This window comes from Ruditapes philippinarum, unplaced genomic scaffold, assembly GCF_026571515.1.
Source record: "Ruditapes philippinarum isolate M1 unplaced genomic scaffold, ASM2657151v2 ctg11833_1_1_1_1, whole genome shotgun sequence".
Lineage (NCBI taxonomy): Eukaryota > Metazoa > Mollusca > Bivalvia > Venerida > Veneridae > Ruditapes > Ruditapes philippinarum.
Window position 1 is genome coordinate 14012 of NW_026855656.1, and position 9754 is coordinate 23765.

The following is a 9754-nucleotide window of genomic DNA, read 5'->3' on the forward strand; positions in this document are numbered from 1 at the left end:
TATTGTAGGAAGAGTTATCCAACTTGTCAATCTGATGTACCTTGTTACTATAAATAAGTATTTTAAGTTTCAATTGAATATCTCAAGCAATAATTGAGATATTTGACTTTACAAAAAACTTTAACCAAAATTTCTAAGTTAAAAAGGGGCATAATTCTGTCAATATTGTAGGCAGAGTTATCCAACTTGTCAATCTGATGTACCTTGTTACTATAAATAAGTATTGTAAGTTTCAATTGAATATCTCTAGCAATAATTGAGATATTTCACTTTACAAAAAACTTTAACCAAAATTTCTAAGTTAAAAAGGGGCATAATTCTGTCAATATTGTAGGCAGAGTTATCCAACTTGTCAATCTGATGTACCTTGTTACTATAAATAAGTATTGTAAGTTTCAATTGAATATCTCAAGCAATAATTGAGATATTTGACTTTACAAAAAACTTTAACCAACGCAGACGCCGACGCGGACGCTGACGCCGGGGCGACTACAATAGCTCTCATATTCTTCGAATAGTCGAGCTAAAAAAATGTCCACTATCAAAATTATAGTTATAGATAATAGTTAACTATAACTATAATTTTGATAGTGGACATTTTTTTTATAATGTTTATTGGGGTGTCCAAACACTGATACTGCCACCTGTGGTTTCACTCCCAATTTGTAATTGTATGGACTTTGGAACAAAAACTATAAGATGTAAATAAATTATATTAGATGATCCAATCAAGCAAAAAACTAAATAAATTTTTAACAATTATGATAATAATATACAAACGGTGCATAGAAAAACCGGAAAGCACCGGATAGCACCGAAATACCGGAAAGCACTCAAATTTCTCATAAAAACATATGAAAACGTTAATTAATCGGTTTGAAAGTGTTACCAATCGATTTATTAGGTCAAAATATGTCAGACAAGTCATTTTTATATTTATATATTGATAATTATTAAGAGTATTTAGGAAAATAGATATATCGAGTGCTTTCCGGTCCTGTTAAGATACATGTACATTACCGGATAGCAATATTGTTTATCAAAGTTATACATGAAAATTTTATTTTATTGGTTTGAATAAATTAGATCAAAATCTTACAGACAAGTCATTTTTATAAAAATATATTGATAATTATTACGAGTATTTAGGAAAATAGATATATCGTGTGCTTTCCGGTCCTGCTAAGATACATGTACATTACCGAATAGCAATATTGTTTATCCAATTAATACATGAAAACTTTATTTTATTGGTTTGAAAGTGTTACCAATCTATTTAGTAGTTGAAGATCTGTATATAATGACGTTTTTATAAATATTTTATGTTTCATTACGCGATTTTCAAAGTTGTTACAAAGTTGTATAGATTGCTTTCCGGTAATGCTAAAGTACATCTACTTTACCGAATAGCACTCGAATATGTATATAAATCACACTTATCCTTCATATTAATTATGTGAAAGTGTTATAAATTGATCAATTATGTTGAACTTATTTCATTTATAAATATTATGATTAGTTACACGATTTTTCAATCTTGCTCATACCATATATCAATGTATCATATTTGTAATATTTTATAGGTTGTGTGAAGGACAGAAAGAGGATGTGTAAAAAGTACCAATCAAAATTTTCATGTATAACTTTGATAAACAATATTGCTATCCGGTAATGTACATGTATCTTAACAGGACCGGAAAGCACTCGATATATCTATTTTCCTAAATACTCGTAATGATTATCAATATATAAATATAAAAATGACTTGTCTGAAAGATTTTAATCTAATAAATCGATTGGTAACACTTTCAAACCGATTAATTAACGTTTTCATATGTTTTTATGAGAAATTTGAGTGCTTTCCGGTTTTTCGGTGCTATCCGGTGCTTTCCGGTTTTTTCTATGCACCCATATACAAACTTAAAGTACTGAGACAAAGTGAAATCCCCTTTTTAAGTTTTTAATTTATTTTTATTATACCCTAAAATAAACAACTGAATCCGTAGTCTTGCAGTCGAAATATAATGAGACTAGTCCGCGGAATGGAATCCAATCCGGTATTCAGTCATACCAAAATTAAACAGAAATATAACTTACCGCCTCTTAAATAAATCATAAGCACTAGGCAGATATTTAAATTTTTCATTATCACATCTGAAGTTTACTTTGATACAGTAAATCTCTATACTAGTAGATATTATTATTATTGTAAATTCATCGTCCTTTTGTCTTGAGTCGCCGACTCAAATCAGTTAAATATGATTTTTTTTATTTCACATCGTCTTGAAACATTAACAAATCGTGTTTACTTTTTAAAATTGAAAAAGTGTCATATCTAATCCTTTAAGGGGAGATCACTGAGGACCGCTTCAGTGATTGTGGTCTATAAACCGCTGGGCATAAGAACACTAAATCTAAATCTCTTAGAACTGGTCTTGAATGGGAACCAGAATAGGACCAGATGAATTATGGACATTTCGGATTACGGACTTATCGGACCAGACTTTTGGTCAATCTGATTTAGGGACGCGTCGGAACATGAGGTGGACATTTCGGACCGGTTCATAACTTATATATAAATTGTATTAATTGTAAATAAGATTGTAAAAATTTAAGACAAGATAAGGTACTGGTGAAAAAGTATCAAAATAAAAGCAAGAAGTGACTAACTAGTGCGAAAATAACCAGAAACAACAACAACAAGAATAAGATCGACTGTATATTCATGTAGAATATGTACGAAAATCAAATCTATGCAGTACCCTACGAAAATAAGATCTGTAAGAAAATAAAAGCTGTATGAAAATTATGTATAGTATACGAAAAAAAGGTATACATTGTATATATATACACGAAAATAAGACCTGTTAGTAAAATAATACCTGTATGAAAATATTATATGTACGAAAATAAGATCCATTTGAAAATAAGGATGATCTTCATGAAAACAAGGACAAATGTTGCTGCACACAAAAAAAATGCGCTCATTACAAATACCTTATACCTGCGCACAGGTCATTTTCTATTTAGATTAAGTTCTAGTGTACATTATCAAAGGGCATCCAGGCAAGAAATTCAGCAACTGTTATGCCACTAATGTTACCAATGAATTTACCTTATATAAAGTTTGTATATATAAAATGTTGATGCTGTTAATATTTCAATGAATAGAAGATCTATTATTCGATGTATATATAAATGCATAATGGTATTTGAAAAGGTGGAAAAAATATATATGCATTCATGTTTTAATGACGCATGAAACGTTTTCCAAAGATCGTGTTATTTCTTGTTGATTTCAATGAAAATTTAAAACTGACAAAATATCATTATATCTTACAAATTCAAAGAGAGATTTTATGTAGAAAAGTATATGATTATGTTATGATCGTTTTATTTTGAAATTAAAGTAGCGAAACAAAAACAGTATTTAAAGTTATAATAGTGAAACAAATAAATTTAAAATCATTTTACGGGTTTTATGTGTGAAAATCAGTTTAGATAATACATTAATTTATTTGTTCATTAATTGTTAAAATTGATTCAGAAAATTGCATTCCCTTGCTTGTTTTTTATGATATGTGATTTTGTATTGTTAACATATATTTGATATGATTTACCACAAAATACAACGTTATTCTCTTTAAAATAAGCTTCACATACATCAGACATGATGTTATTAGTATAAATTTCGTATTAAGCAGATCTATTTGAATATTAAATGTTAATTTATTGACCTTGAATAGAAATATTCAAGTAAGATAATTTCACCCACTTTTTGGTTGTATTTACTCATTATATCTGCATTTTTACGGCTGCGTTTTTATTGACGCTTTACCAGAGACATAGATAACATGTTATCTATGTCTCTGGTTATACGTAATAAACGAAAAAATGTCATATCTTCTGGATATTCTAGGAACTGGTAATATGTAATGTGGTTATTAATAGATAGAATGGATTTTTTTTTTAAAAAAGTGGATTTGTTTAAACCTTTTCATTTTTCAATGCATCGTATTATAGCCAGGATAAATGTTTCGTACTTATTATTTCCATATGTAGGAAATTATTGACTTTTTGTATACATCTACTCGATCTGTCAATAATTAAGTCAGTATATTTGGTAACTTTATCAATATATCGATAAAAAAGCTTTAAATTGACAGAAAACTAAAATAATTTCAATCTAAATTACTTTTGCACCATTGTCTTAGTCTTAGGAAAATGGTGGACTTCGCAGGCATCTTAGCGTGGAACTGATAACGATCGCTGATTGGCTTATCACTGTGACCCCTGCCAGTTTGGTTGACAGGCGGCGTAATGTCAATTGAAAGTATATTGGCTATATATGTATGCTCATGCTATTTATGCCAAATAAAGATTATGTTATGTTATGTTATGTTATGTTATGTTATGTTATGTTATGTTATGTTATGTTATGTTATGTTATGTTATGTTATGTTATGTTATGTTATGTTAATGTTATGTTATGTTATGTTATGTTAATGTTATGTTATGTTATGTTATGTTATGTTATGTTATGTTATGTTATGTTATGTTATGTTATGTTATGTTATGTTATGTTATGTTAAATGGCAATACAAAGTGCATTATCCTATGTTTTATGGTTTTAAAGAACATTGTTTAAATTGTGTGAAAATTGCACTTGCAGCGATAGAAATTTGCATGAAGCGGTAAAATTTGGTTCTAAAATAAATGAAAATAAGCTTTGTTTTTGCACTTTAGATACCAAATCAATCATTTTATTGACATCTGTTATCGTAGAAGTCCATTTAACATTTTTTCGAAGGTCTGTAGCCTACAAATGTTCTTGCAAGTGTAAAGTAAGTAAAACGAACGATTTCTGGATAGTAAGTCGCACGAAAACAAAATAGTAAGTTTCACTTGTAAACAGTCTCCAATGGCATACATATACATTAAAAGAAAGTTTTTAAGTCCGTAAGTAAAGAGGTAGAAAATACTTATTTCAATTATTCAAGATCAAATATTTCACTTTTTGTCAATAGGACGAATGCTTAATTGGTTGTTTTTATTATATATCAAATGAACTTTTAATGGAATTTGATATCACACGACTCAGTGTTATTTTTCTTTTGCGATAGTAGTTCTTTGACCTCTGCAGTGTCAGGTGTGTCTTGGTTCTCATTTTACTAAAGTTAGAAAAAAGATGAACAAATATGATTGCTTGTTATTATATCCCCACCACAAAATGTGGGCGGAGTGGGGGGCTATAGGTCTCAACCCGGTACGGAATTAGACCGAACCCATTGTAGTCTAGAAAGTAGTTCTTTAAAATTATGAAATGGCCCAATTTAAGTCATCTCTAGTTAGATTGGTCATAATTATAGTGTATTTATTGCATGTGTGTAGTTTTTGTGTGTTATATGATGACTTTAAAAGTTGTTTTTTGTGTATTCTCCAGGAACTCATTTGTTGGTGGAAGGATTAAAGATGTACTACCCACCAGCTGTCAGGAGTTTTTAAAGTGGTGAATTTAAACAGTGTTACAACAGAATGAAGATTTCTGAAAAAAGTAGATGGCTAACCTATTATATTTTGGGCATCATTTGACTTAGATAGTGTTAATGTTTAAAGTTTAAGACAGTTACTGTATATAATTCATCAAGAACAGTGGAATCCAGAATTAAACCTCAAATTTGACTGATTTACTATAGAACTAATAGTACGAAAATTCACCGGGCCGAGTCCAAGATAAGAAATGTCAAAAAGGGGAACTGGTTGATGGATATGGATGAAACTTTGCATCAGTGTTGTGTTTATGAATAGAAGTCAGGAAAATAAAGGATTACTGACAGGTTTGAACATTTTAAATTTTATTTCAAATTTTAAATTTTGACATTTTAAATTGGGACATATGTTGTTGTTGTTATCTCCCCTTCAAATGTAGATGTCTGCTACTGTGTCAGTAAGCAGGGAGAAGGGTACAGAGCTTTTGCATGAAAGATTAACCACATTTTATTGAATTAAAACTGTAAAAATAAATTTAGAATTAAAAAATGAAATTTAAATTTTGTAAAAAGCAGTTTATAAATTGATAAATTTTATTTTTGCACCCTGTGTTAAGCAATATACTATAAATCTAGCTTATTTTTATAAGATTTATATAGAAAATGATAATTTTTAGAGAAATGCATCTTAAATTATGGATAAATTATGCATTGAAGGAATTGGGGAGTGTGTGGTTTCAGATTGGTTACATTGGTAAAAAAAGTGATTGGCAAGCTCATTCCAGAGATCTCTAAGGGGCCCAAGATTCACCGGCCATGGGATTCGAACAAGCACCATAGTAGCCTATTGCTCATATGGACCACACATTATATGTTTTGATGTTTCAGCAAAGGATTGATGCTGTAGTAATCAGTATGTAAATATTCACTATTGTCCTGTATTTAAATGAAGAAGAACTTACAATTGAACAGGACAAATGTGATTTATATTTTGGAAATATAGGCATTTTCAGTGTAGTGAAACTTGATGTTTTGCTGTGTTGCAGAATGTATTTGCTAGTAATATATACACATAAAAGATTTTCTAGTCATTAAACAGTGTATTTTATGGATAATTGGCTCATTTAGAATAACACAGTTGATATGATTGTTGTTGTTGTTGTTGTAGCTGCTACAGCAGTTAAATTAGGTTAGGTTTATAATGTCTAAACTGCTATTTTCATGCAGGCATGCATTTTTCAGCACACAATATTTATATAAGCTCTCCTGTGTGAATTAGCAAATCTAGCCATTTATTAATTAAGACATTATTTTCTTTCTTTTTCAGATATTAGAATTACAGCATAAATGCCCCTTATAATTTTCTTAGGCATGTACTAGTGTTGCATATCTTTTCAGACCATGCAGTTACCAAAGCCTGGGTTTGAGTATATGACCTTACCTTATCCTGGTAAAGATCTATGGAAGGACTCCTTCAGCTCTGTTTGGCAGCAGCTTTGTCAGGACACATTGAGAAGGTAATAACTTATGTCTAGTTTGAAACTTCAGCTATTGACGGTAGCGCCTCCCAATGCTCGGGCAATATTTGGTAGTTATTTTGATGTATTTCAGGAGAAAATTTCTCTAATTCTGACTATATTAAGACTTCTCAATGATTTAAAGTGGGAGACGGTATGTGTCATCTTTTTAAAGCCTTATTTGTGTGAGAGTTGGCTAATCTTACTTTGTCGGAAGACATAGCCCATGGTGATATGGTAACCTCTTTGCTAACCTTAAGATTACCTCTGTTTGTCTTTATTGATATCTTAAGCAAACAATGTAGGGTGTGTATGTTGGTTCTTTACTTTATTTACCATGGTATATAGGTAAAAATCATAATCAGTAAGTTTTATTACAATATTGAAGGAAAAAGTTATGAAAAAAGCACATTTAATTGTGATTACTTGTATTTTAACCCAAAATTTCATGCTCTCATTTAAAGAAATTGAGTTTCTATTACAATTTTTAAGCAATAAGGTCTTATTCTTTCATAGAAGTAACTGTATGACATTAGCCGGTAACATTAAACTTTATTCAAAGAAAATCCATTTACAGAATCAAAAGATATGACAGAATTTGTAATATAAATTTTTGCGTAAAATTCTATTGGCCGAGCCTGACTTTTCGCATGAAGGTTCATATTTAAGAAATTGTACCGCATTAATGTAATTTGTTAGAGACATGTCAAACCTATATGACTGTATTTGTATAACACTAAATTACTAGGAAATGAGTATAAAGTTTGGCTTAACTTAAATTTTGGATTCATTTAGGTCTCAACCCGGTACGGAATTAGACCGAACCCATTGTAGTCTAGAAAGTAGTTCTTTAAAATTATGAAATGGCCCAATTTAAGTCATCTCTAGTTAGATTGGTCATAATTAAAGTGTATTTATTGCATGTGTGTAGTTTTTGTGTGTTATATGATGACTTTAAAAGTTGTTTTTTGTGTATTCTCCAGGAACTCATTTGTTGGTGGAAGGATTAAAGATGTACTACCCACCAGCTGTCAGGAGTTTTTAAAGTGGTGAATTTAAACAGTGTTACAACAGAATGAAGATTTCTGAAAAAAGTAGATGGCTAACCTATTATATTTTGGGCATCATTTGACTTAGATAGTGTTAATGTTTAAAGTTTAAGACAGTATATAATTCATCAAGAACAGTGGAATCCAGAATTAAACCTCAAATTTGACTGATTTACTATAGAACTAATAGTACGAAAATTCACCGGGCCGAGTCCTATAATGGATTCGCTTTGTCGCGTCCGTCCGTCTCCATTATCGTGTCAGCTCTATAAATCCTATACCAATTAAAGGATTTTCTTCAAACTTGGCTCAAATGTTCACCTCAACAAGGGGATGTGCAGAACCCATCTTGCCCATGTGTCAAAATGTTTGTCAAGCGTTTTCCCGTTTACGTGTCATTTCTCATAGATTACAGATAGAAGCTGGTAGATGGTCTAGGTCACATAGGACCCCTTTAAATGAAAGAATTTGTGTAAGATGTGGTAAAATCGAAGACGAATATCATTTTATATTAGAATGTTTGTTATTTACTGATATAAGAAAAAAGTATATTGATAGACGCTTTTGGATAAGACCTAGTATGCGAAAATTGGTTGACCTTGTTAATTCAGAAAATAAGAACACTCTTCGAACGTTGGAATATATACCTATAATGCCTTTAATATTCGAAATTCGGTCCTATTTACCAATTAAAGGTTTTCAAATAAATCATTAAATAGATATTGATATTTTAGGTGTATAGTCATAAGTAAAATAGATATGTAATATATATTGTATTGTAATAAGCATCTTAATAAGAACTGTATTGAAACATCATTCGCAAAAAGTATATACATGTATCTCAAACACATGTCTAACATATGTTATATAATTATGTATATTTGCATGCCATACTATCGGTCTAACAGTTTCGTTTTGGTAAGACTGATTAAATATGAGATTATTAATATAATAGGAATCTATATATAATATAACCTATGTATCTTGGCTCAATAGAGAGGTAAGATATGTAGATAAACTAATTTAGTTTAATGATTTATGTAATGTAGTGAACATTAATCATGTTTGTTGTGACACTACTTCATAGATTAATATCATGGTAAATTATATTATTTTTGGATAGCTAATCATTTCCAGAACAGAACATTTAATTCATGCAATCATTATTACAGTGAGTGTAAGACAAACATAAATTAATATTTGCATTGTTCTACGTTCTTACGAATAAGTTATTATGACCTTCTCCTGTAAAGTCATTGGCGTCCGTCCGCGCCGAAGCGCGGCGCCACTTTATGGAATGAAATCAGATTTTGTGAAAGGGCGACAGCAACTTCTCGAGCCTTTTTAGTCGGTCATAATAAAAGCCATTCGGAACTGCCTCGGCTATTATCTATAATAACCTCGGAAACAATACGGATTGAAAGTAGTTCAACCACGTGGTTTCAGATGTAAACAGAAACAGAGATAATGTAAAACGAATGTATACATTTGACATCAAATGTCTGTTCCGGTACTCTTTTGCGTGAAAATATGTCTGACAACAATTTGTAATTTAAATATGCCCACTGATATTCAATTTTAAACAAATCCGACTAAATGTTAAAAAGTTGGTTTTTTGTACTTTCGGTTTCTACAACCATAATAATAAATAGATAAATAATGTATGCTTTTGTACCTATGAATTCACTTATTTTAGGTG

At 30.3% G+C, this 9754-nt stretch overlaps 1 long non-coding RNA gene across 1 annotated transcript; it reads left to right on the top strand.

The window, feature by feature from the left end:
* Positions 1–5634: 5634 nt before the first annotated feature.
* On the top strand, positions 5635–8271 carry LOC132744046 (uncharacterized). The gene is made up of 3 exons (XR_009627648.1): positions 5635–5837; positions 6888–7006; positions 7990–8271. It is a non-coding gene; the product is annotated as an uncharacterized LOC132744046 (long non-coding RNA).
* The last annotated feature ends 1483 nt before the right edge of the window (positions 8272–9754 follow it).